Source organism: Sinohyriopsis cumingii, chromosome 5, assembly GCF_028554795.1.
Source record: "Sinohyriopsis cumingii isolate HCF-2022 chromosome 5, ASM2855479v2, whole genome shotgun sequence".
Lineage (NCBI taxonomy): Eukaryota > Metazoa > Mollusca > Bivalvia > Unionida > Unionidae > Sinohyriopsis > Sinohyriopsis cumingii.
The window spans coordinates 153,493,408-153,519,421 of NC_142965.1; the positions used below are offsets into that span (position 1 = coordinate 153,493,408).

At 37.7% G+C, this 26,014-nt stretch overlaps 1 protein-coding gene and 1 long non-coding RNA gene across 2 annotated transcripts in view; both read left to right on the forward strand.

Moving 5' to 3' along the window:
* Positions 1-21,324, forward strand: LOC149800492 (uncharacterized). The gene is made up of 4 exons (XR_016420971.1): positions 1-443; positions 11,171-11,285; positions 20,655-20,761; positions 21,214-21,324. It is a non-coding gene; the product is annotated as an uncharacterized LOC149800492 (long non-coding RNA).
* LOC149800491 (zinc metalloproteinase nas-4-like) overlaps positions 1-26,014 on the forward strand; it is an 83,689-nt gene that overhangs the window by 43,644 nt on the left and 14,031 nt on the right. The window lies entirely within an intron of this gene.

Sequence of the window (26,014 nt, forward strand, 5' to 3'; positions counted from 1 at the left end):
TATTTGAATGATAAAGACTGGTAAATGATATAATGATAAACTACAAAATAAATAATTTGCCCAATATCCCAAATATGTTAATTAAAACAAACATTGAATGTAAATTCAGATATAATGAGCAGTTGTAAGAAGTAAGAAATAACATTTTATCCATTGAACCTGTTATGTGTTATCATCATCAGTTTTAAAATAAACACATGGAGACAAGTTTGCTTAAATTCTAAAATTAACACACACACACACACACACATATGGTATTTTAATCTAATACAGAAATGGTGACATTGATATATGCAGACCAATAGTTTTTTTCTTCTACAGATATAAATTAAAAAGCCTAATTCTGAGAGTTTCACCTACAACATTCATGATGGGAAAGGGCCACTAATTAAGAGCTGACATATGTGGAAGAAAAATACCATCCATGTTGAAAAGGGCTAGAGGTAATGTGAGAAAACATAATTTATCAATCTTATTTAACATTATTGTTGATATTTTATCTCAACTGGTCAAAAGGCTAAGTGGGTTTATGTAATGGTCCAGAGTGTGTTATTTATTTCACATCCCCTTCTGTCTTTCAACAGTAAGAAATTAGCTACTTTGGAGTCCATAGTTCTGATCAATTTGTTTATATAAAACTTGGTTTTGGGCTTAAATCAACATCTTGGATAAATCTAATAATGAGCAAAATCCAAGTATATACATGTGATCATGTATAAGATTAGTTGAGTTTTTTAACCAGCCTAAAAGCCATACTTCCACAATATAGGCTAAAATCATTAAGTTGTCCTTGAAGTTTGATGAGTGTTAACCAGTAATAATAATAAGGTGATCTTTCATCTGAGTATGTTACCACCGCATGCAATATTTATACATGTAGTGCAGATTTTACTAAACGTAGAATACATGCTTATATAAATGAGATCTAGATTGAAGAAGTGAAGATGCATACAAATACATGAGGTTATAACCACTACTGCTGATTCAAGTTTGATCATGCTTGGCCATTGGGCTTATAGAGTCAAGTTTCACAATGATGCTTATTATGAGTGTGATAAAGGTATGGTAGTGAAGTGACCTTGCACCTGATTGGCAGAGTTTCTTATGATTTGCACAACAGTGTTTATGATCCAATTTAGATCTGACTTGTTTAATTATTTGCTTGTATGTCTGAGGCTATAAGCAAAATCTATGCATATAATGTGGTGGTTCTACATCTCACTAGCCATTCTTGCTACTGCTCTTAAAACTATTTCTCATTAATTTCATCAGACTTGGTGAATAGATTTATCTCATCAAGATATAGCAAAAGAGCAATTTTGTAAAAAAAATATTCATTCATATTAAACTCAAATTCTGCATCTGATTGGTTGACCTTGCAAATACTGTAAGGGCTCTATTTCTGACAAAAAGATTATTTTGATCTAATGTAGCAGAAATGCTTATATGATCAAAACATTGAACATATTTGATGACAAATAAGAAATAGTTTTTCATGCAAATTTGATAAACATTGATAAATCGGTTCATATCATTAACAGCTTGGAAGAGTTTGATTACATGTGAGACCATCACATATTAATCATTCTTTATTTAGAGAATTATTTTTGTCAGGATTTAGTAAAATATGTAAAATCAATATGGACTGGTTTTGTTATGTACAGCAACACTAGTTGTTTACTGAGTACTGAGGGAATTGGAGTAAGGGAAGGGTACATTGCAGTAGGTAACCTGGTTGACTTGATAACAGGATTTTAACACAAACATTTTTATCAGGAGTCTAGCATACTAACCATTGATTCACTGAAGATCCTGCCCCCATTAGTTACCTTTTAATACATAAAGCATTTGGGTTTTTTATGTCACAAATCCCATAGGGATTAAAATTAACATCATAGGTCTCACTGGATAGTTTCGTATTTTGACATCCCTCTAATTTTTAAGGTAGAAGGCATGAACCTAATTATCACAAGCCTAGCATTTATAAATTTACACATAAGCTAAATCTATAATGTGGTTCAGATTTACTTTGAGTTAGGCATGGAAATAGGTTGGCTTGTTGGTGACTGCCTGTCACAGTTAGATGAGCATTGGAGATCATATGCGTAACTTAGTCTGCAAATGAGCTGCCGACTTTTATTTGTGTCTGCTACAGAGGTAAATATAAAAAAATCTTGATGGTAGAGGGGTGATGAAAAGTATGCTAATTTGTTATAGTACTAGTGAACTTTATTCATGCATAAGGCACATACTGATTCTTTTAGTTGCCTTGTCACAGAAAAATATTGAAAATAGCTATTTCTAGTAAAAAATGAATGTAAAATGTACCTGCATCCTTTGACCCTACCAGAACCAAACTAAAAGCTCAAATTTGTGCAGCTGCTTTTGCTCATCACAAACATAATTGGGAGTATAACTGCTAACCCTACCCTCTAGCACACATTTCATTCATTCATTGGATTAAAGTCACGTGCACCTTTCGGTATGTGCGACTGTTTAGTTTGTACACGTTTGTGTACTTTTTGAATTTAGCGATTAACTTATACAATGCCCCCAAGCAAGCAAGCCGAAGCCCAGGTGCCCCAAAAGGTCCCGCCCAGGCTCTCATCGCTGCAACCTTCTCCATCGTTGTACTCCGTTGGTGGTCTGTTTCTGCATCCTGCATCTCCTTCCTCTCTCATTTCAGGCAGTAACCGAAGCACACCAGCAGCAGTATTATGAAATTTTCATTGCAATCAATGCCCAGTTCCCTATATTTATTGGGCTATTCCTGTACTATCTTGCCAAACATGTGATTGTCACATACGCTTCAGATATTCCTGAGTTGTGAATTTTCCTATCTTTTGTAAGGTCTATTAAATTTTGTGTACTTTGCGTACTTGAATTTTCCGAAAATTTTTTCACATCTAGTAGGCTTTTAGTAGCCCTTTATTTTGTTTTGGAGATCTCAATTTGGTTAAGTATTTCGTACGTGTGGCTTTAAACCAATCAGTGTGTTTCAGGGCCAGTAAGTTGTTGGTCAAAAGAGGGCTTTCGTGGGTCAGAATGAAAGCCCTATGTGGTAAAATTTGTTTGTAAAAAAGAAAAAAAAAAAGAAAAGAAAAGAAAAAAAAGGTGGGTAGGGAGTGTGTATGCTATATTTGTGTGATGGCTATAGACATTTTTGTTCGTTTTTCTGCTTTTCCCACATATCCCGACAACACACATTCACGCTCACTTTCTCATTCACACTTATAAGTAGATGTGGGGGGGGGGGTGGCCTTATTTCTTTTGTTTGATTTCGGGAAGGCAATTCTTTTCATACTGGGGGGTGGGGGTGGTTTGATTATTTGAGGCATACTCTTTTCATTGTTTCTGCCTTCATTCCCCAAGGTCTGCAAGTGTCCTGTTCTTTCTTCTTTTACTGCCTTAGGACGTTTAACTTCATCCTGTGCCTTTTCCTGCTCTTCTTTATTTCAGCTCTTTCTGCCTTATCCCGTGTCCGTTTCTATTTTGGTCTTCTCGTCCTTTTGATACTGCCATGTTCGCCGTGAGATGTTTTCTTCGAGGGAGGTGGTTTGATTGCCTTTGTTTCCCTTCGCTTTGACCACTTGGCTATTTACCTGTTATTTTTGTTTAGCTTAGCTATTTGTGATTTATTTTAATGTATATTTTTTTTATTTTTATTTTTTTTATATTTTTTTTATTTTTTTTTTGATCCTGCGGGACCTAGCATGCCGTTATAATTCCGAAACAGTGATTTTGTAATATTTTGTCCTTATCTGGTTTTTATTGTTCGGGTTATGATCGGCTGTGCCAGTCTGTGAACCCACGATACCGAGCCGGCTGTCACAATTCCCAAACAGTGATTTGTAATATTTTGACTGGTCTTTGATTTACTTTTTAATATTTTTTTTTTTTTTTTTTTTTTTTTTTTTTTTTTTTTTTTCCTTTTTTTTTTTTTTTTTTTTTGAACCTACGGGGCCTAGCATGCCATTATAATTCCAAAACAGTGATTTTGTAATATTCGTCCTTATCTGGTTTTTATTGTTCGGATTATGAGCGGCGGTGTCAGTCTGTGAACCCACTAGCCCGAGCCGGCCGTCACAATTCCCAAACAGTGATTTGTAATATTTTGATTGTTTTTTTTCTTTTTTGGTTCGATCTTTTAGGTTTATTGGTTTTAATTTCTTTACATGGTCTCTCTTTATACCCAACCCTTCATTCGGTTTAGATTTGTCCCCTTTTGCCTATTTTGTTAATGAATGTCATGATGTTATTATAGGTCATTCCTATGTTATTGTTTTTTGCCACAAGTAACTCCGGGTATGTCCACCGTTCTCCTATTTGTTCCTGTTGAGATTTTAGTTCGGCCCTTTCCTGGTTGTATTTGGGGCATATATTTATTAAGTGTGCGATTGTTTCTGGAGTTGGGCAGTAGGGGCAGTTTTCGGTTGGTCCCCTTTTTATGTGTTTCCCTGCGCATCCTGCCAATAGTGTTTTACCTGTTCTTATTCTATTTATTATTGTTATATCGTGTGGATTTTTGAAGGTCGGACTTTCGACTTTTCTACTTACTTTTTTCATCATCGTGTGTATTAGACTGTTTGCATCCGATTTTTCCCATAGCTCTTGCCACATGTCATTGATCTTGTCCCATGTTATTGATTTCAGTGACGCTGTATGCTATATTTTGGGCTTTTGGTTCGTTTGTGGCGTTTTTTGCTTCTGCATCTGCTTTGTCATTGCCTGGGATTATGGATGTGAGAGGGTATCCATACGAATTCAACGTGTTTGTTGTTTTTTTCAATCTCTTTAAGTAGCGATCTTGCATGATTAATCATATTAGGTCTGCTCTTGGATTGGTCTGTTGCTAACGATTGTAGTACACTGTAAGAGTCGCTTAGAATGACTGCCTTAGTTGTGGGGTATGTTTTGACGTATGTTAATGCCATTAGTATTGCCATGAATTCTACCGTGTATATAGCGCATTGGTCTGGGAGTCTTTTTCCAACGGCGACATCTAATTTTGGGATCACTATCCCTGCTGCAGTTTTATTTGGATTTTTGGTTTTTGATCCATCTGCGAAGATTTGCGTGTATGTCTCGTATTTGTTGTCAATGTACGTTAGTATTGATGCTCTTAGTCCTATCGGGTCATTTTGTTTTTGTCCTAGTTTACGTAAGCTAAGATCTATTTGTGGTGTGGGACAGGTCCACGGGGGGTCTGGGTAGTACCTTATTTTTTCTGGGTTGATATTTGCGATTTGAAATTTCCTTTTTAATTCTATAATTATTTTCCCACTAGGTATTTTTTTATTTTTTCCTTTTGTATCGAATGGTTTGTCGCATGCTAAGAGGGCTTGTAGCGTGAGGTGGTTGGGTTGGTGTATTGATATTCGAGTCGAGTATCGCAGCATCAATTCCTTCCGCCTTAGGTCTAGCGGGGGTTCTCCTACTATTATTAAGATATCTTGTGTGGGGGTACCATTTAGGACGCCGGTGCATACCCTTAGCGCTTTTGATTGGACTGTGTCTAGTTTCTTTAGTAACGTGGCGTTCGCCGCTCCATATACCTGGCAACCGTAGTCCAATTTTGCTCTTATAAGTGCTCTATATAGGGTAACGAGTGTTTTTTGATCAACCCCCCAATTCACCCCTCTGAGGTTTCTGTGGAGGTTGATGTCTCGTTTGCACTTCGTTACGAGTTCTTGGATATGAGCTGCCCACGTGAGTTCGTGGTCGAATACCATACCTAGGAGTGTCGCTTGTTTTTCGAATTTGATGGGTACCCCCTTTAGGGTTAAGTTTGGAGTGGGTGGGGGGTGGCCACCTCCCGGATTGAAAACTATGCCTACTGTTTTTAGAGGTGACAATTTAAATCCCCATTTATCTGTCCAATTTCCTATATCATTTAGTCCTTTTTGTAAGTGCTTGGTCGTTTCTCTGCTGGCTGGGTTGCCAGTTTTCCATACGGCGCTGTCATCGGCGAATTGGGATAAGTCAAGGTGGTTGGGTTTTACCGCTGTTTCCAGGTCGTTTATCATTATATTAAATAAAGTTGGGCTGATTACGCTTCATTGTGGCGTGCCATTTTCCAGTTTGTATCGTTCGGAGTAGTCTTGTCCTAGTCTGACTTGTATCTTTCTATCGGTTACGAAGTTATCAATAAATTTGTATATATTGCCAGTTATTCCGTATGGTTTAAGTTTACTTATCAGTCCCTTAGTCCACATTAGATCATATGCTTTTTCCATGTCTAAGAAGATGGCTGTAACATATCTGGATTTTTAAAATTTTTCTCTAGATGCTAATTTGACAGCGGTTTCTAGTCTCATGAGTTGGTCTATTGTGCTTCGGTAGTTGCGAAACCCGCTCTGTGTATTAGCTAGTAGTCCTTTGCTTTCTAAATGGTATTTCAGCCTGTTGTTTACCATAGTTTCCATTATTTTACATATATTGTCTGTTAGTGATATGGGCCTGTATGATTTTATATCGCTTGAGGGTTTTCCAGGCTTAAGAATCGGGACCACTACTGCCTTTTTCCATCTTATAGGTATGGTACCGGTTTCCCATATTTTATTAATGAGGTTAAGTGCAATTGTGACAAGTTTTTTGGGTAGGTTCTTGTACATTTCATACCCCAAAGTATCCTCCCCGGGGGATGTGGTCTTTTTGCCGGCGAGGGCCTTTCTCCATTCGGCTTCTGTAAACGGAAGGTTTAGTGGGCCGTCATTATTTCCTGCTTCCTTTATGTTGTCAGAGTTGCTTTCCTCAAATTGCCTTTTATGATTTTTAAACTTATCCTCTAAGTTGGTATTGCTACACATGTTGGCGAAATAGTTTGCGAATAATTCTGCCTTATGTTTGTTGTTTTGTCCAGGTATGTTGGGGGTTATTGATTTAGTTTTGCCTCTCATTTTTTTAATTCTTTGCCACACCTCCTTCGATTTTGTGTTAATATCTAGTTTTGAGCAGAATTCTCTCCATGAGTTTTGTTTAGCTATCATAATAGTTTGTTTGGCAGTTTTTTCCTTTTCCTTGTAGTAGTTAAAGTCCCTATTATTTTTAGTTCTTTTGAATTTGTTTAGAGCTCTTTTTTTCTCTTTAATTGCTATTTTACATTCATTATTCCACCAGGGCACCGTGGGTTTGGGTGCTACTCCTTTAGTTTTAGGAATTGTTTCTTGGGCCATTGTGTTAATGGTTTCTATTAATTTGTCATTAAAGGTGTCAATGTCCCGGTGATATATGGTTTCTGGGTCGATTGAGTCACCTATCTGTTTGAACCTAATCCAGTTGGCCTGTTCGTATTTCCATCTTGGTGTGAAGGACGCTTTATTTTGAGGTATTCTAATTTGTATTTCTATATTTATAAGGTAATGGTCACTTCCCATAGGGTCGCTTTCATCAACTTGCCAATCAGAAATGCCTGTTAATCTTGGTGTGCATAGAGATAGGTCTATTGCTGATGTGTGGCCTGTTCTGTCATCTATCCGGGTGTGCATTCCGTTGTTTAGAAAAACTAAGTTGCATTTTTGTGCCCATTTTTCTACAATTTTTCCTTTAATGTCCGTCTTTTGACTCCACCATAGTTCATTGTGCGCATTGAAGTCCCCGCATATTACCACCCATTCTCCACAGTCTTTAATCATTTTGATTGTTTCGTCTGCACTTAAATTGCGCTGCTCATTTGTTTCATAGAGGTTAACGATTAGTACCTGCTTAGTTTGAGCGGTTATTTTGACTATCTGTATTTCGAAGTCATTGGGCGGTCTACTATTTGTTAATTTATGCATTTCTGATGTAATTCCATCTCTAACAAAGGTTGCTAACCCCCCTCCTCTTGCTGTGGTGGATCGATGCTTTAGGTATTTGGTGTTGTAGCCTATGATGTTTGGGATACGTGAGGTATCATTTAGGTGGGTTTCCTGTATGCATATAACATCTGGTTTTCTTTCCTGTTCAAGTATTTTGTTATTTAGTTGGTCAGCGTGGGCCCTAAGGCCGCGTGCATTCCATTGCCATATTTTGATTTCTGCTCTGGAATCCATCTCTAGTGCAAAAAGTCTTAATAGTTTGTTTAATTTACTGTTGTTTTCGTTTTATGCGTGTTTCCTACCAGTGAGGGTGCTACCTATTTATTTTGTTTTTGGTATCCTGATTTTTGTTTTGGCCTGCTTATAGTTTACCCCATGGGAGATCATATATTCGACTATTAGGGCTTCTCTAAGAGCCCTGGGGCATTCTGCGTGGTTTGGTTTGTGGTTACCACTACAGTTAGCGCAGTGCTGATTGGTGGCGCTACATGTTTTCCGGTCTGGGTGATGAAGACCACATTGATTGCACCGGAATAGGTTTCCGCAACTCTTAGAGTAATGCCCCCAATTTTTGCAGTTGCCACAGAACCGTGGTTTGTTTTTGAAAGCAAAAATTTTTTTAGCCTCGAGTTTTTCGGCTATTTTGATAGTTTCTGGGGTGGCGCCCTTAAAAAAGAGTACCACTGCAGTGCTATCCTTTCCCCTTCTTGTTTTTAGGCGGATTGCGTTCTCTACTTCCTGTCCTTTACTCCTTATGTAGTCTACTATTTCATTGGTTTTATTTTGAGTTGATACGTATATGACTCCTTTGTTGTGTGTTTTTGGGGGGTTTGGGTCTATGTGTTGTTTTGTTCTGTTGTGTCTAGTGACCTGAACATTTATTTGGTCTATTCTTTCAATTTCCATATATTTGGCAATCTGTTGTTCAGTGGTGCATTTGATTATCAGCAAGTCGTCTCTAGTGCTTTTAAGCGTGAATTCTCCTTGGTGATGTTTGTTCAATTGCCATGCTATGGTTTTAAAGGCTAACTTCATTATTTTGGAATTTACTCCCTTGACGAAGAGAGTCAGTTCAGCGGGGTGTTTCTTGTTTTGGATATTTTGCAGACTGGTCTTTTTTCCCCTGGTGTTTGTCTCTTTAGCTGACTTTGTTTCGTTGTCCATAACCGGCTTGCTGGGTCTTGTATTCTGACAGTTAGTGTGTTCCTTATTCTTTCTAACTGGTATTTGGGATTTGGTTTTCCTATTATTCTTACCTTTTGTTGAGTCGTGTGTGACTGCTTTATTTGTGGTAGGGTGAGGGCGTTCTGTTTCATCTAGTAGGTTCTCAGTTTGAGTCCCCTGGCTGCTAGTGTTTTTAACCAGCGTGGTCTGGGTTGTTTTTGTGCTTGTTGAGTATTGTTCCTCAGTTTGGGTACTCATGTTGGATGTAGTTTTGCGGTTACTCGGTAGATTGTCCACATTCTCGTTTACGCTTGGTGACAGGTAGAGTCTACTCATCGAGTCAGTTGGGGTCGAGTTGAAAATTGGCGTTAAGAACTGTATCTGTCGTTTTTCTCTTAGGGGGGATGAGACTGCTTCGGAGTAAGTTTGCCTTAGTTTATCTGCCTTTAGGTTGACCAGGCAGCTGAGATAACTATTTGATGATGTGACATTAATTTTGTTGTTATCCATCTTGAGTTTCTTTATTTGATGTAAGGTATATATGACGGGATATTTCTTTAGTTTTAATCCTGGGTTTGTTTTGATTTCTTGCAATTTATTTGAGTTTAATTCTAGCTTAAAGCTATCTGTCTTAACTATACTTTATTCTACTTAGTACTATGAAAAAGCAACAGCTGTAAGGGGATATGCAAATAGCTTTTATTCTGATTTGTGTAATTAATTATTATATTACTATTATCCAATTTAAACTTATTGAAAATTATTTTCTAGCCAAATGGTCAAAGTAAAAGGTTTTACTTACCCCGATCCAATTTTCTTTTTAAGATCTTTAGAGTTTTTAAATACAGCCTTCTAATTATACAAGTTTCATTACATTGGTCAATAATTAGTCACATGTGATGACACTTGTAACTAATCAAACCACAGCAACTGAGAGCAGACTAAGCACTGATATTTATATGGTACAGTGGCAATATACAGTCTGTCTGCCGCAACACATGAAACAAACTGGACAAATCTGAAAGCCTTGAATTTGACTTTATTTATCTGTATGGTAGAACAGAACCTGAGTTGAAAAGCTTTTAAAGAAAGACCTTGATATCAAACCTAATAATAACTGCAGGAGTTATATTATGGATAATTAACCATTCTCTCAGTTTCAAACTGGGCATTCCATCCCATGGGGTTCTAAATGTAAACCAAGTGTAACTGATATCCTAATGAACTGTAAAGACCATAGCAGCACAACAGCAGGGGACCAGGTATGTCCAGATCCAGAAATCACAGACCAGTTTCAAACTGATGATGAACCACATAAAAACTACACATCTGCTAGAACTTATGTTATGAAGATAACTTAAATTGCATTATTATTAATCCTCCTCCTCACATTCATCATAATTGAGATGCATCATATATGTTTTATTGTAAAATAGTTTATGCAACATAATTCAGTGAAGACCTTTGCTGCCAATTTACCAGTGAACCATTTGTTTCAATGAACATATTTTATGTTGTAACAAGGAGCATCATTTAAACATTATGATACACTTATCATACCTGTATATGAAATCTTAATACTAACACTTATACTTGCAATACTACTACTAATAAAAACACCTGCATTGATAATTTGATTATGTTCAATTGGACTTGTATCTAAATGATCACCAGCTGTATGAAAAGACATATTTTAATATATAGATATTGGATGGAATACTAGTTACCACAATTGAATAGTCATATGATAAATGATATATTATTTTAAACAATTTATATTTGCAGTGAAACATACTTTTACATTATTTTCACTTAAATTTCATTTATAGAGCAGTATACTCTGCATTCATTAAATTACTGAAATGGTTATAATACAACAACAAATACTGCAACTTCCAGAATCACAAAAATCAAAAGATATAAACAAAAACTTCCCTACATGTATCAACAGTTGTCACTTAATAGACAGAACTCTGAAGATTTAGAATAGGATGTTAACAAATTAGGTATTCAAGTTAAAAAGAAAAAAATACCAAGTAAGCTTACTACCAAAAAATCAAACAATAACAGTGAATTTTAGTACATTCCCAGGAAACAGAATATATGATTTTTCTTAACTTGATCTGATACATCTTAAATCTATAGAAAATGATTCATATTGTATGACTAAAATATTATGTAAACAAAAATTCCATCACTTTTTTCAGATGCAACATGCATACCCCAACCCATCCTTCTTGATCATAAAGTATACCAGCATTCCACTATAAGATGGGGAGCTGTAGTGGCTCAGTGGTTAGCTTTCTGGACCTGTGAAATAAGGTAGGTTCAAATTCTACCATCAGACCAACCTGGGTTAGCTACCATGGTGTGTCCTTGGGCAAGGCACTATACTTAAAGTGCCTTGGCACTAAATAACTTACTTGTGTTGGTTTACCATAAAAGGCCAAACCAAACACAAAAACCAACAACTTTAAAATATGAGTTTTGTCAATACTAAGTAATTGAAAATCATACTGAAGAAATGTTTTTGTTAATACAGATTAATGGATCTAAAAAATCTCTTTCTTCTGCAGGAGTTTAAAATGTTAAATTAAAAAGGTCATGGTACACATTGCTTTGTTCGTACACATCAGGCTCCGTAACCCATATCCAACTAAAAATTTTAGTAGAGTCTGAATAAAACATATTTTAATCTGGATGATAATATTCTTTCTCCATTCATATATTACACCACCAAGATTGATCCAAATAAGATTACATTTTACTATAACACTGAGGATGAGTATGCCTCTTAACAACTTACAAATGTGGAGAGAATGGAGTTAAACTGAACTTTGATTTCTTTTCAACCATAGCACAAGATGATCATTTATTATGAAAAAACCTGAATAAAGTTGGAGTTCATAACCATGACAGTCTTGATACAATATAAATTCAATATATTATTGTTGTCTTGAGGTATAGTTCTGTATATTACAATCTCACACAAGATCAGGGTATATTTTAGTACCATACAGTTAATTCGGGATTGTATTAATACCTATTCTGGTGAATGAACATTAAATAAGATTTACTATTTTGGAACCAGTTGCAATAAAGTTTACTAAACAAGAGAAAATATGACTTTACTATAATATCTAAAATGTAAAATCTGCAAACAGAATACTTGCTTGACTTTACACTTCAACTGTATCATAATATTTATTTGAAATGAATTTATACAAATGGCATTAAATTTGGTTTCAGGCTGGTAATGACAATGGTAGTAGTGAATAGGGACGGTCTAGGGACTAGGGAACTTCCATGTTAAAAAGGGTATATCCACTCTGGGGACTATGTAATTTAACATGGGAGAAAAAAAAAATATCCATTCTAGGGACAAGGGGAATTTAACATGGGAGAAAGAAAAAAAACTATTCACTCTAGGGACAAGGGAAATTGAACATGGGGAATAAATCGTGGGACTGTCTTGGGACTAGGGGAAATGGAACAGGGTCGGGACCCTATTTTAATAAGGTCCCGACCTGATGGGTCTATGAAAATGGAACAGGCGAAAATTGAAACAGGGAGGGGTCTCTATTTTTTTATTATTTTTTTAAACAAAAAAATAAAAAAAGGGGTAGGCAATTGAAAGTCAAGATCTTTTCGAGAGATAGGAATGGCCCTGAAAAGGGCCTTTGGTTTTATGTTAATATACCCTTAACATAAAGGGCATCTGTGACATCTTCTTCTTGACCTTAGGCTGTGCCTGACTGCAGGACCATAGATTAAAACTCTTTTGAGGCATCCTTGATGCTCCACATAAGATTCTTCGCATCCACAGGCTGGTGTCTGTCCTGTGGATAACTGTCCAGTTGGATCGGACATACATTGATATATCCGTCTGGAACATCATCGAAGACACAAGCGTTGAAGATTGTACATCGGTCCACATGTTGGGGTGCTGAGTAACAGGTGAAGGAATGCAGTGAACTGTACTTATTTATAGGGGGAGGAAGGATTGAAACGGATTGAGTTTGTTGACCAATCCAAACACGCGTTACAAAATTCAGTCAGCCCACGTCCAATCCGAAGAGAGCAGTCTGTGACGTCACATAGTCTATATAGATTCGCTAGCGCCTGTGCGTAGTCAATCTAAGCGACAGTTTTTCAACATGACGGAAACTCAGAAAACGATCAGTTTGGGTGCACTGATGGTGGAGACTACCCAAGGGAACCCAGACTTACTTTCAGAAGAGGTGAATTGGGATTTTGTGGATTTTTTTACCTTGCAAGAATTTGTTCCTGAACCTTCGTCACCTTCTCCTTCATTACTGCACATGGAAAATTTTAGACAGAGACAGAAAGAAGAATTGGATAAATTTATACAACAGCAAAAGGAAGCGGAACAAGCTTTTCTCCTACAGCAACAGCAGCAAGAAGAAGAGGTAAGAAAAAAACAAGAAGAAGAAGACGCAGCAGCAAAGAAACAAGGGTGTCAAAATCAAACGGTCACGGTACTGTTAGACATTTTAGTTAAGAAGTCTGAAACAGATGTATCAGACTTCTTTATTACGGCCGAAGAGAATACGACCTTCCCAAGCTAAACACTCCAACCCTGTGACTACGCCTACTGCACCATCCTTAGTGATTTCAACGAAATCATCATCAACAGTACGCAGTCCAGAAGTAGGCCTTGGCCATGGCAAAGGCTTAAGACAGTTAAAGTTGATTGTTTAAACTCACCCCTTACACCAAAAAAGGCCCTTTTCAGGGCCATCCACGTCTCTCGAAAAGAGATAGGCTTTCAATTGCCAATAACTAAAAAAAAACATTTTACCCAATAGTACCTGTCTGTGTATGAGTGTGCGTGAGTGTAGGTTCTTATTTTAAAATCAAAACCCAAAGACACTTACCTTTTATAATTAATTTATTCTTTTATAAATATTTACAATTCACAATTCACAACAGAGCACTTTAAAAAGTTCATAGACTTATTCTGTCTCATTGTTCACTCTCTGTTTTTTTAATTTCTTCACCGTCATAGTCTTTTCCTCCTCTTCCTCCTCACTTTCTTCCCTTCTTTTCTTCTCCTGTTTCTTTTTCTTCACCTGTCTGTTTTCTTCCTCTTCTTCTTCCTCTTCCTCTGAAGAATCCCTCTCTTCTTCTGACTCCTCTTGTTTCTTTTTTGGGCAGTCTGGTGACCAATGTCCTTTTTCTTGACAATAATAACAGGTATCTTGACTTTTATCTCTTCTAACCCCTTTTTTTTCTTTTTTGACGGTCTGGACACTCTGAAGACCAATGCCCTTTCTTCTGACAGATATAGCAAGTATCTTGACTTTTATCTTGAAAGGAAGGAGAGTAGTCCCTCGGCTGGTCTGAAGAGAATTTTCTAATGACCCCTCGCAAAGCTCTGATGAAACGTTCAATCTTGGTAGTCTCTTCCATTGTTGTGCTCAGTTTGAGAGTGAAATGAATAGTGAAAGGACAAGACACATACCCTTTATATACGCTGGTCTGCTATGACTATAAATGATTCCATGGTGTTTAAACTTTAGTCATTTGACTTTTTGCTATCGAGATGAAATGATCCAATTCATTTGAGAAGAAAGAAGAAGAAAGTAAGAGGCAGAAACGTGATCTATCGCCTCGTACTAGGGCTGAAGTCTTGGCACAAATTCATGCCAGTGATTTTGAAGAGGACATGAGTGAACCAGAATCCAAACCCTCTAAACAAAGTTTACCACCCTTAGTCAACCCTGAAAAGTACTATGACATTCGAGAGACGGAAAAGCGTCCCTCTAGAAAATTTAGAACTACGGCTTACAAATACACAGTGAAGTTTAAAGATTTCAAGTCTGAAGTACTGTTAGAGAAAGCAAAAGGGTTCATCACCGACATGTGGGATTCTTTGCTCACCACACTCAAGCGACAATGTCAACCCAAAGAAGATGATCGCTTGAGACTTTCCATACAACATGACGGCTTGAAATCCCCTGTTTGGATCGAGTTTAGCAGCCCTGCAGAATTGACCACTTCCAAAGTCATGGACAAGATTCAACACGTGCAACAATCTAATGACCAGTTTGACATCACCGATGGAAAAGCCACACTGGACATGACCCACGTCTCTCCTCCTCAAGGGACCGGACAATGCAGAAAGACCTTATTGGTCAACAACCTTCGCATTACCAAAACAAGTCTTGTCCAAATTAACAATTTTCAAGACCACATGTGTTTAGCCCGAGCCATCGTGGTGGGATGAACCTATGCCGACAAGAACGACACGGTAGAATGAAAAAGAGCCTGGGAGAACATTCGAAAATCGAACCGAGCCAAACAACGAAATGAAGCAGAACTTCTGTTACAACATGCCTGTCCAAAGACACATCCTGTGGCATTCCTGAGATGCAAAAATTGCAAGATGCCCTAGCTCCACGATACACCTTGAAAGTGCACCCTCAAGAAGTGCGCGGGTCTCTGTTGTTTCGAGGGAAAGACTTTAAGGATGGAAAATACATTCACCTCTATCATCACGATGACCATTTCGATACCATTACCACTATCACTGGATTCCTGGGATACAAATATTACTGTGAGAAATGTGACTTATGATGGTTATAATAATCGAGAGCAACACAAACATTGTGGATCGAAATGCTCAGGATGTTTGGCCTCTCAACCCTGTCTGAGCGAAGGGCAAGAACCAGTGCATTGTCCTGCTTGTCTGCGCACATTTGTCAGCCCTGCCTGTTACCAACAACATCTGAAGATGCAAGGTTCACAGAAGAAATGTGCTTGTCAACTCCTGAGATTGTGCCCAATGTGTGGACAAGGTCTATGTATCAACAGTACCAAGGCACACATATGTTCAGGAAAGAAAAAATGTCACATTTGTCACTGCATTGTGGACTTGGAACACCAATGCTACATACAAAAATACCAATCCCAACCAGAGAAAGAGGATGGTCACAAGAAGAAGAAAAGCAATTTCATCTTTTTCGATTTCGAATGCATGCAAGAGATCAGTATTCACATTCCTAATTTCTGCGTGGCTCATCGAGCGTGCGAGAAGTGATTCAAGAACCTATCTTGAGTTATTGCCCTCACTGCAGTAAGATTCCTGGAGGGCGTGAAAAAATCTTTCAAGGACCGAACACACTAGCCGATTTCACACAATGGGTCTTAGACCCCATCGACAAGACGTGGAGCCAAGAGGACATCGAACATTATTATGGAGATTGTCATTGTCATGCCACGGTGATGGCTCACAATTTCTCCGGATATGATGGACAGTTTCTTTTGAGATGTTATACGGAACGTGGCATCGAGCGTCCTAAAATCACTTTGAACGGAGCCAAAATCATTTTCATGCAAGTGGGACAAGTGCAGTTTAAAGATTCGATGAGCTACTTAGCCATGCCTTTGAGTCGAATGCCTAAAATGTTTGGAATGACAGAAATGGCTAAAGGGTACTTTCCACACTTTTTCAATACAGAAGCCAATCAACACGCCGTTCTACCCCATTTGCCTCAGGCTCACTATTACGACCCTGACAACATGCATACCGAACGAGAAACTTTCTACGCTTGGTACCAGGCTCACGCCTCCGACCCTTTCGACTTTCAGGAAGAAATGCTAAAGTATCGTCGTTCCGACATGGACATTTTACGGCGATGCTGTGGAAAATTTCGAGAACTGTTCATGGAACACGGAGGGGTTGATCATTTAAAAGAGGCTTGCACCATTGCCAAAGCGTGTTCCTTAGTCTACCGACAACGATTCATGCTTGAAAACACTGTGGCTGTCATCAGTCCTCAAACGACCAACTATGTCAAACGTCAATACTCGGTCAAAGCCCCATGCTGGTTGCATTACTTGTGCGACAAGGAAGACAAATGGATTCAGCATGCCCGCAACGGACAGGGCGAAAGATCATCGGAATGCATTCGGTCAATGGCTGGGACTTAGAAAACCCCAAGATCATGTACGAGTTTAACGGTTGCTTATTTCACGGATGTCCCGTCTGTTACCCTGACCGCGGAACTAAAAATCAGTTCTTACAACGAACCATGGAAGACTTGTACCAGGCCATTTGTCAGCCACGCCTAAAGTTAGAACAGGAAGGATACCAAGTGGTGGAAATGTGGGAACACAAATACAATCACCGTTTGAACACCGATCCCGAGTTTAAACGCCTCATGGAAAGTTACCAGTTCATGGACCCCCTGAACCCAAGTAATAGTTTGTACGGAGGAAGGACCAATGCCACCTGTTTGCTGTACCAAGCTGACGAAGAGAAAGGAGAAGAAATCATATACTTGGACGTGTGTTCACTGTATCCCTACGTGTGCAAATATTGTTGCTTTCCTGCAGGGCACCCACAATTGTTCACCGAACACATCGACCTAAAAAACATTCGACAATACGAAGGCTTGATCAAGTGCAAAGTTTTGCCTCCCATGAACCTATACCATCCCGTCTTACCTCGCCATTGCCAAAGCAAACTTATGTTTCCTTTGTGCCGTACTTGTGCTGAAACGTGCAACCAAGATCAACCTTGTCATCACACCCAGGAAGAACGGGCCTTGACTGGGACATGGGTCAGCGTAGAATTGTTCAAAGCTCTGAACATGGGATACCAACTGTTAGAAGTGTACGAAATTTGCCACTTTCCCAAGACACAATAATTCCACAAGGGTGACCCCACGCAGAAAGGCATTTTCGCAGACTACGTGGATGCCTTTTTGAAACTGAGCAAGAAGCCAGTGGCTATCTGTCCTGGTGTCACACTCCCGAAGACCAAAAGACATTCAGAGAGAAATTCTGGGCACAAGAAGGCATTACTTCAGATCACATTGAGAAAAACGAAGGCAGGCGATCGTTTGCCAAAGTGATGTTAAATTGCTTGTGGGGTAAAATGGCACAATGACCGTGTTTACCCAAGACGGAGTATTTGACCGAACCTTCCCGCTACTTTCAGATGATTCACGACAAAGCCAAATTCATGAAACACGTGGACGTCGTTCGTGAGGATTTGATCTTGGTGAATTACGAAGAAGATCTGAACTTTGTAGAAGATGACCCCTTTGGAAATGTCATCATTGCAGCTTACATGACAGCTCATGCTCGCTTAAAATTGTACGAAGCTTTAGAACTGTTAGGGGAACGTGTCTTGTACTTTGACATGGACAGTTGCATTTATATCGATCACCCGAGTCAACAGCACCCTGACATCGAAGGAGACCGTTTAGGAGCCTGGACAGACAAGCACCCCGATGACAAGATTCTAAGTTTCGTTAGTGGTGGTCCCAAAAATTACGGCTACGAATACTGGGCCAAACAAGGAGAAGTGCACACGAAGTGTAAAGTGAAAGGACTTACTCTGAATTATCGTACCAGTCGAGTGGTCAACTTTGGCATATTGAAAGAAGCCTTGCAGTCTAGAGATAGTGACCACCTATCAACCCAACAAGATTGTACGTTTACCCACACACCACATCGTCAGTCGACCCTTGGAAAAAGTCTATCAAATCGTGTAGCAGAAGCGAGTGCGGCTTCCCACCCACTTTACTTTGCCGTATGGACATGTCGGTATAAAACATTGGTTGTAAGAGGATAGCCACCCACCAGAAGGATGACTTCGCCGCAGCAAGAATCGAGTGAGAAATCCAGTGAGAACTCCAAGTTCAAAACCTACCATTTTCCAGTCTTCTTACCTGACTATTGTGATTGTGCCCGTCGATTGGACATGTTTCAAAAATAGCCTACGGATAGGGAAGGATTACCTTCTTCGTATGTTTTAGCTAGAACAGTATTTGTCTACTTCGGACCCGAGTCAGGATTGGGATACGAAGTACAGTGTTTCGCTTGCGGACTGAAGTTACGAATGGATCTATGTATCTACAAAGATTCAGCTATTCTGGAACATACTCGATGGTCTCCGCACTGCCCTTACCTTTCAATGGCCTTTCCACCCATTAAACTATGGTACAATTATGACGGTACCTTAGAGACGGTACCTTCCAAAACTAGACGTAAACACATTGCATCCTATTTCATTGTTGTTTCTTTTCCACATAATAGCTTATTTTTTATAAAATGTTAAACTTTACTAATCTTTTTTCAAGATCACTTTAGTTTGCAAAAATACATCTTGTCATTTATTGGCATTCTACATTCTACATTGAATTTTGTAAACTAGCTATAAACCTGACCTAATTACTCAACTTAACTGCTGACAGAAACAGTCTACAGTAAATGTATTTCATTTCTATAGCTCGATGGATAAACATTACATCTTTTAAAGCTGTGCACAGAATAGGCCGACGAGTCAGGAAAACATGGGGGTGGTATCCCCTGTGTCCAAAATTAATATCATTTTGAATAGAATATTCTAGTGACAATTGCCTCTTTTCAAATGGTAAGCATTGCTTTTTTTTATTTTCATCAATCTGTCAAATTCGGTATGCATTTTGCTTTAATATTTGAGATGGAAACCTTAGGTGCATAGAAATGTCAGACAGCATTGTACATAATGGATGGTGTCCAACATACTTTTATGATCATAAAACAAAATCCCATTTTTTAGTTATGGCCACTGATTTAAAAAATATTCATCCAAGCTAAATATAATAATAATAATAATGAGGACTTTGTATAGCGCCTAATCTTTAGAAGCTCTAAGCGCTTTGCAACATTAGACAACATAAAAACATACACAATGATATGATTACAAAAACAAACACCATGAAATTAGAAAACATAAAAAACATGCTGAGAATATTTAAGGTAGTTAACATTATTAAGTCATTAAGTTTGTTTTTGTAGTCAGAATAAGTAGTTTTGAGAGCACTCTTGAATGGGATCACTGCGTCTTTGTGTCTAAGTTCAGTGGGCAATTCATTCCATGTTGCTGGGCCCTGGTATGCAAAAGAATGCTGTCCATGTGACTTTGTTTTCATGGTGAGAATAATGAGTATATGATTGTCGGAAGAGGAGTGTAAGTATCTTGCTTGTGTGTACACATAGGTGAGGTCGGATAGGTATGTTGGACTAGAGTCTGTCAGTGAAACGTAGCACAGAGAACTAATGTTGTGTTTGATTCTGGATCGAATGGATAGCCAGTGTTGGGTACAGAGCAGCGGGGAGGTGTGCTCTGATTGTGGTACTCTAAGTATGATCCAAGCAGCTATGTTTTGAACTTTTTGAAGTCTCTGCAGTAGATATTAAGATGAACCAGACAGAATTGAGTTACCATAGTCCAGTCTTGAAAGCAGTAATGAACACACAAGTGTTTTAGTGGCATCAACTGAAAGATATCTGAGAATGGAGCTGATGCGTCTCAGCTCAAGATACGCAGCCTTGCATATGTTCATGACATGTTGGTGCAATGTGAGAGTACTGTCCAGAGTAACACCTAGGTTTTGTACTGATTGTGTGAATTTAATGTTGGTGTTGCTGATATTTATTGTGTGAGGTAAAGGATGTGAATGAGAAAGTCTTTGATAAGTAAGTATGGCTTGATTTAAATTGTGTTTTTCATGTGACTTGCCAGAGATTTTTAAATGAATTGATAAAGTAACTTGAGACACATTTCAAAGTACATGTTTTAAAAATATTCCATTGATTATTGCTGGCATTTAGAAAAAGGCAATGCATCCTTTGTTGTGAAACTTATTTTAAAACATTGTATTACTCATGCAGAAGCCTGCTTGAAAACTAATGGCAAAGCAAAGGCAAATGGAATGGAAGAGACCATATCAGAGACCCTCAAATATGCACCCAACCAACGCAGAATGATAAAAAACAAGGTAATCCAAATGACTCTTATTTCATCAATATTGGATTCAGTTTCGTCTTTTAAAGCATAGTATTTGCAAAGCGGATGCATTTCTAAACTGATAACAAAATCAGCTTATCCTATTGCCCAGGACTATCAGAGCTAGAGTCCAGCTAACTACAATATGCATATATCTTGTCTGATCGGACAAGTGCCTCCATTTGGAATTTTTATTCACATGAAATATTTGGATGAAATAAATTCATCTTTGTGCAAATTGATTGCACCATCCACTTGCCAGAAATGACAAGTAAGTGCAAAGTTATCTTGTATCATGGCTTAACGATAGTAAGGGAAGCACAAGTGCAGTGAAGAAAATTTCATACATTTTTATAATGCTGATTAACATGACTTCTGCATATGTAACTAGTGCTGAGATGATATGACTTTATTTAAGCATTACAATTTTGTTTTAATTTGCAGGTGCCTGAGCAGAAGAAGTAATAGATAAACTTTACAGTGGAGTTGGAGACTGATTCTGATTCATAATCTTAATTAAATCTAGAAAATAAACATTAAAGTCATATTAAAATATCTGTTGTATTGTTTCCTTCTTTCATTTGTCTCTTAAAAACAAATGTCTGAACCTTTAGTCTGTAAATTCAGTGGATTCCTTATCAGCCCATCTACTTTTACTTTACACCATGCTACTTTAAAAAAAAAATGAATTATCCCCATTGGGGTAGGTCCCCCCAACCCCCCACCCTACTTTGTCAACTTACCTGCCACATTTAAATCTAATGGAAGGCCCTGCTGTAAAGCCTGTTAGTAAAACTACCCAACAAGAGGATTTCATACATTTGCAACTCCTAGATGGATGGTAATGTTTTCATTTTTGTAATGTAGATTTGGACATTCTTGCCACCAGTATGGAATATGTGTTTCAGAAACACAAGCAGCTTTCATCAGATTTGCATATAGGTTTTATATGTTGTGAGTACGTTGTAGGAAGTTTTTTTAAATAACATCATATGAGATGATGCCAGTGGAAATGGCAGAAAAGTGTCTGTATTGTTCACCAACTACACCTTGTTCTTACAAAATGTGGCTGTTACACATTCCCATGATGATGTCACTGACAGCCATCAGTGAGGAATGCCCCAACAAGCATAATACAAATTGCTTCCATTGTAATTGTTACAATTCCATTCTGACCACTCCGGTGTCCTAGTGGTTAGAGCGTCCGCCTCAGAAGCGGGAGGTCATGGGTTCAAACCCCAGCCAAGTCATACCAAAGACTTACAAAAATGGTATTAACAGCTACCTCGCTAGACGCTCAGCATTAAGAGGTTAGTGTTAGGACTGATCGGCCTGGTGTCAGGATAATGTGACTGGGTGCAACATCATACTACATGTTTGCAGCATGATGCCCCAGTGCTATACATCACTATAAACTGCCACACTGCAGACATCGTAGCAATATGACTGAAAAATTATTCAAGCTACGTTAAAAATCCAATCACACACACACAATTCCATTCTACGATCCAGAACCAACACTAATTCCGTACTACAGTTCTTGCATTTCAATCCAATTTTGCTTTTGAAATGTAGTGCCACTCAATTCATAATGAACCCATTCATTTCAAACACTCGCAAATACTTATTATTCCTGTCTACAACTGAAAAATATCTATATAAAAAAACGTGTAACTGTGTTTTATGCAAGGGCATGGAGATGCACAAAAACTTGCACCTGAAGCTTGAATAAAACCCCAACTGTGGATAAGACTTTACCCATCGATTACCCCAGCTTGGGGATAAATTCCGACCGTGGCGATTTATTATATATCCTATGACTGCTCCAGCTTGAGGGCAAAATCCAAGCACATCCCTAAAAAGATAACAAGTATAGCGGCTCTTTACCTTCTGTAAATGCCACTTGAGCTTCCTGATGCTGTTGTATCTGCCATTTGACAGAATCACGAATGTGGATATATTTCTTAATTGCCTCTAGTTGTTGAGCTAGTTTAGCTGTATGAAATTCCTTTGTGCAGACTCACTCATTATTAATATTACAACAGTGATTTAATTACACATCACCTGTCAGCACACCGATGATAAGTCAGTTATTTTATAACACACCAACAAGCTTGCCCCTTGCACCCCCCCCCCCTTTTTTTTTTATTTGGGCACCTGTGGACATGAATCTGCAAGGCTCAAATTGTCATTTTTAATATAAGATCTCAACATTTTTAAGGCCTTAATTTTAAAGACATCCTTAAAACCCCCAAAAGGTTATCAACTGGATCACCAGCCTTCGTTTAGAGTAACAGCAAGTATATATATATATTTAGGTTTAAGGAAACACAATAAAAATGTTTGATTTAACAATGACATATTTGCCTCAGGTCTGTGATCCTGAAGTGAATATTAACTGTCCATTTATTTTCTTGTCTTTTCTTTACTAGGAAATTGATTATAGAGATTTCTGCAATGGTGAAGGCAATGTAAAAATTGGTTACTATAACATACTTTTTACGCCATGTTTGAAAAAATAAATCCAATGGAAAGGTTATAGTCTGAAAATCTTCATTAAATTAAGTTAATATAGGGGAAAAAACTTTAAGAGTTCATAAATATTTTTCAGTGTTGAATAAAGATATAACATAACACTTTCTGCTGTGATTTTAATAGTTTCTGAGAGCATGAAAAATTTCTAGAACTATAATGTATAAATGTTTTCAAAAGATTATATTAATATGAGGGAAAAATCTGTTATGAAATAAACTGACAAGATCTTGTATGAATTCATGTTATCTTTAAATATGATATTTGTGTGAAAATATCTGGAAGAAAAAACAAGATGGTGCCACTCACACATACAATGTGGTTGCCACAGTAGCCATATTAAGAAACTTTTTATCGCTACTTCTGAATGGATAATTGTGTCAGCGTGTCAACATGTGTACAAAATACTTATGTTGATGTCTAGCAGGTCCTGAATGAGAATTATGGTGCTGTACAGACATCCTATAAGGCCACCAATGTGGCCATCCTGAAAATCTTGGTATAACTACTTCTCCTGAATGAATCGTCATATCAGTGAAAGACTTCTTATGTCTAGTTGGACGTAAATGAAAATAGTGCCAATCTAACCTCCAATATGGCTGTTTTAATGGGCATCTGGAAAACCCCTTCCTTGCTACTTCTCCTAGATGGCTGGTCATTTTGACATTGTGCTTTCACTAGATGACCTATTTGATGTCTGGTTGGCCGTAAATGGAACTATGCATATGGTTTTGATGTCTAGTTGGTCCTAAATGTGGTTTTTGCTGCTCATAAACTTCTAATGGTATTATAGTTGGTTCCTTAATGAAACTGCTGTACAAAATTTAAAGGTCTTCTCACTTTCTGTCAAGTTGGATACAATTATCTTTACCAGCTAGGATTTCTTGATCCTCTTTTTTATACATCAACCCTTCGCATATGTAGTTAGCTAAAACAGTATTTTGAACAATTAATTGCCCTCTTGCAAATACAATCCCAATTGCATGCTTTTACCAGTGTGAGAGCTCCTTATATAAGTAGCTAAGTATTCAGTAACTGAATTTCCACATCCACATGCATCAACTCAGAATTAAAAGTTGCAAAACATATACAAATTTGAAAATCTTGAGACATGTGTCACTTTGCATGGTGGGTGTTATGATTTAAATGCAACAAGGAAATTGAATTAGGGTTAATTTCTTTAAGCTGTATTCAATCATGGGGCCCTGGATTATAGAATGGTCTAGGCATACACATCACTAATCAACTCTCTCTAGTCCAACCAATGTGTGTATATGAGAAAGCTTGCCAGTAGCGTTATGTGTGTTGATTTCTTCCAATAAATATGTTGGCTGCCATGTAAAGTCTATGATGTCCTGAAAAATGGTGTTAAGCTCCATACAAGCAAGCTAAACAATCAATGATATAATGGAACAGTAGACACCATTTTAGCTAAATATGCCAAGAATTGATTTAGAGACTTGGTTAGTGATGATGACTTAAAATTGGCAAGGGATTAAAAAGATAAAAGAAATGACCTTTCATGGCACTGTAATATAACAAATGAGGTAAAACAAAAGTTTATTGCATTTGAACCTTTTGTTTTTTCACAGTTTCAATTTAAGTCATAAGGCCCCTTATTTTGCCTTACCAAACATATAGCAAGTTATTACCTCAAGCCCTAGCACTAATAATGCCTCACAAGTAAGCAGTCTTTTATGAAGTCTCAGGTCTGAGTATATGTCTAGCAATACTTATGTCCAGTTTGTTTATAAAATTCTTTCTCACATGGTACAGTTTTCAGAGAGACACGATAAATTCAACAAGTGTGGTAATGAAGGGACAGGCATTCTTTATTTATGCACACATCCCAAAGGGACATTGCTATGTTTGAATCAACACTGAACTGAAGAATGGAGCATCAGCTGCATCAATTAAAATATTGTGGCCCACACAAAATACTGCAAGGACTACAATCAATTTATGAGTGCAATGGGCATGAATTACTGTAGCAGACTGGAGGAAGTAATCCGAATTTATTAATATCTTGAAGCTAAATATAGTAAAGTTTTCATCTATGATCTGTGGAATCATTTTTGCACACAGTTTGCAGGATTTGTCTTTGGGTCATCGTTTTTCTTTTTCTTCATCTTTCTAGCTTATGGTATCTTGATAAGTCTTATGGTGCCGTGCAACTGCACTTGATGATTACCACAGCCAGTGACATTGTATCAAATCTTCTGGGATCAGATGATTCAATGCAAATTCCACATAACCTATCACCATCCTCATGTTTGCCATCTGACTTACTAAGTTATTTTGCCTAAATAATAATAAAAACAATCTGGTCTGATGTATTGATAGCGTTCTGAATGACCATAATATATTCTCTGTATCTATCCTAGAAAATCCTGAGTGGATTGCTGTTTGGTTTTAATAAACCAAAGTAATCCAATGAAAGGCATTTTACAGACACAAGTGTCTGTTTCCTGTATGCAGTGATTAAATGATAGTATTATGTCTTTATTTTTTTAAAACTGATGATACATATGATCACCTTCAATGTGCAATATTAGTTATGTTAATTAACGAGTGGGCAATATTTGAATTTCAAAGATAAAAGTGTATGCCATGATCACTTTAGTAGGATGATTTGTCAAGTGAGGTTATCTTTTCTGTTTGAATAAATATTGTTAACTAAACTATTTTCGCAAGTTATGACATAAGAATGATT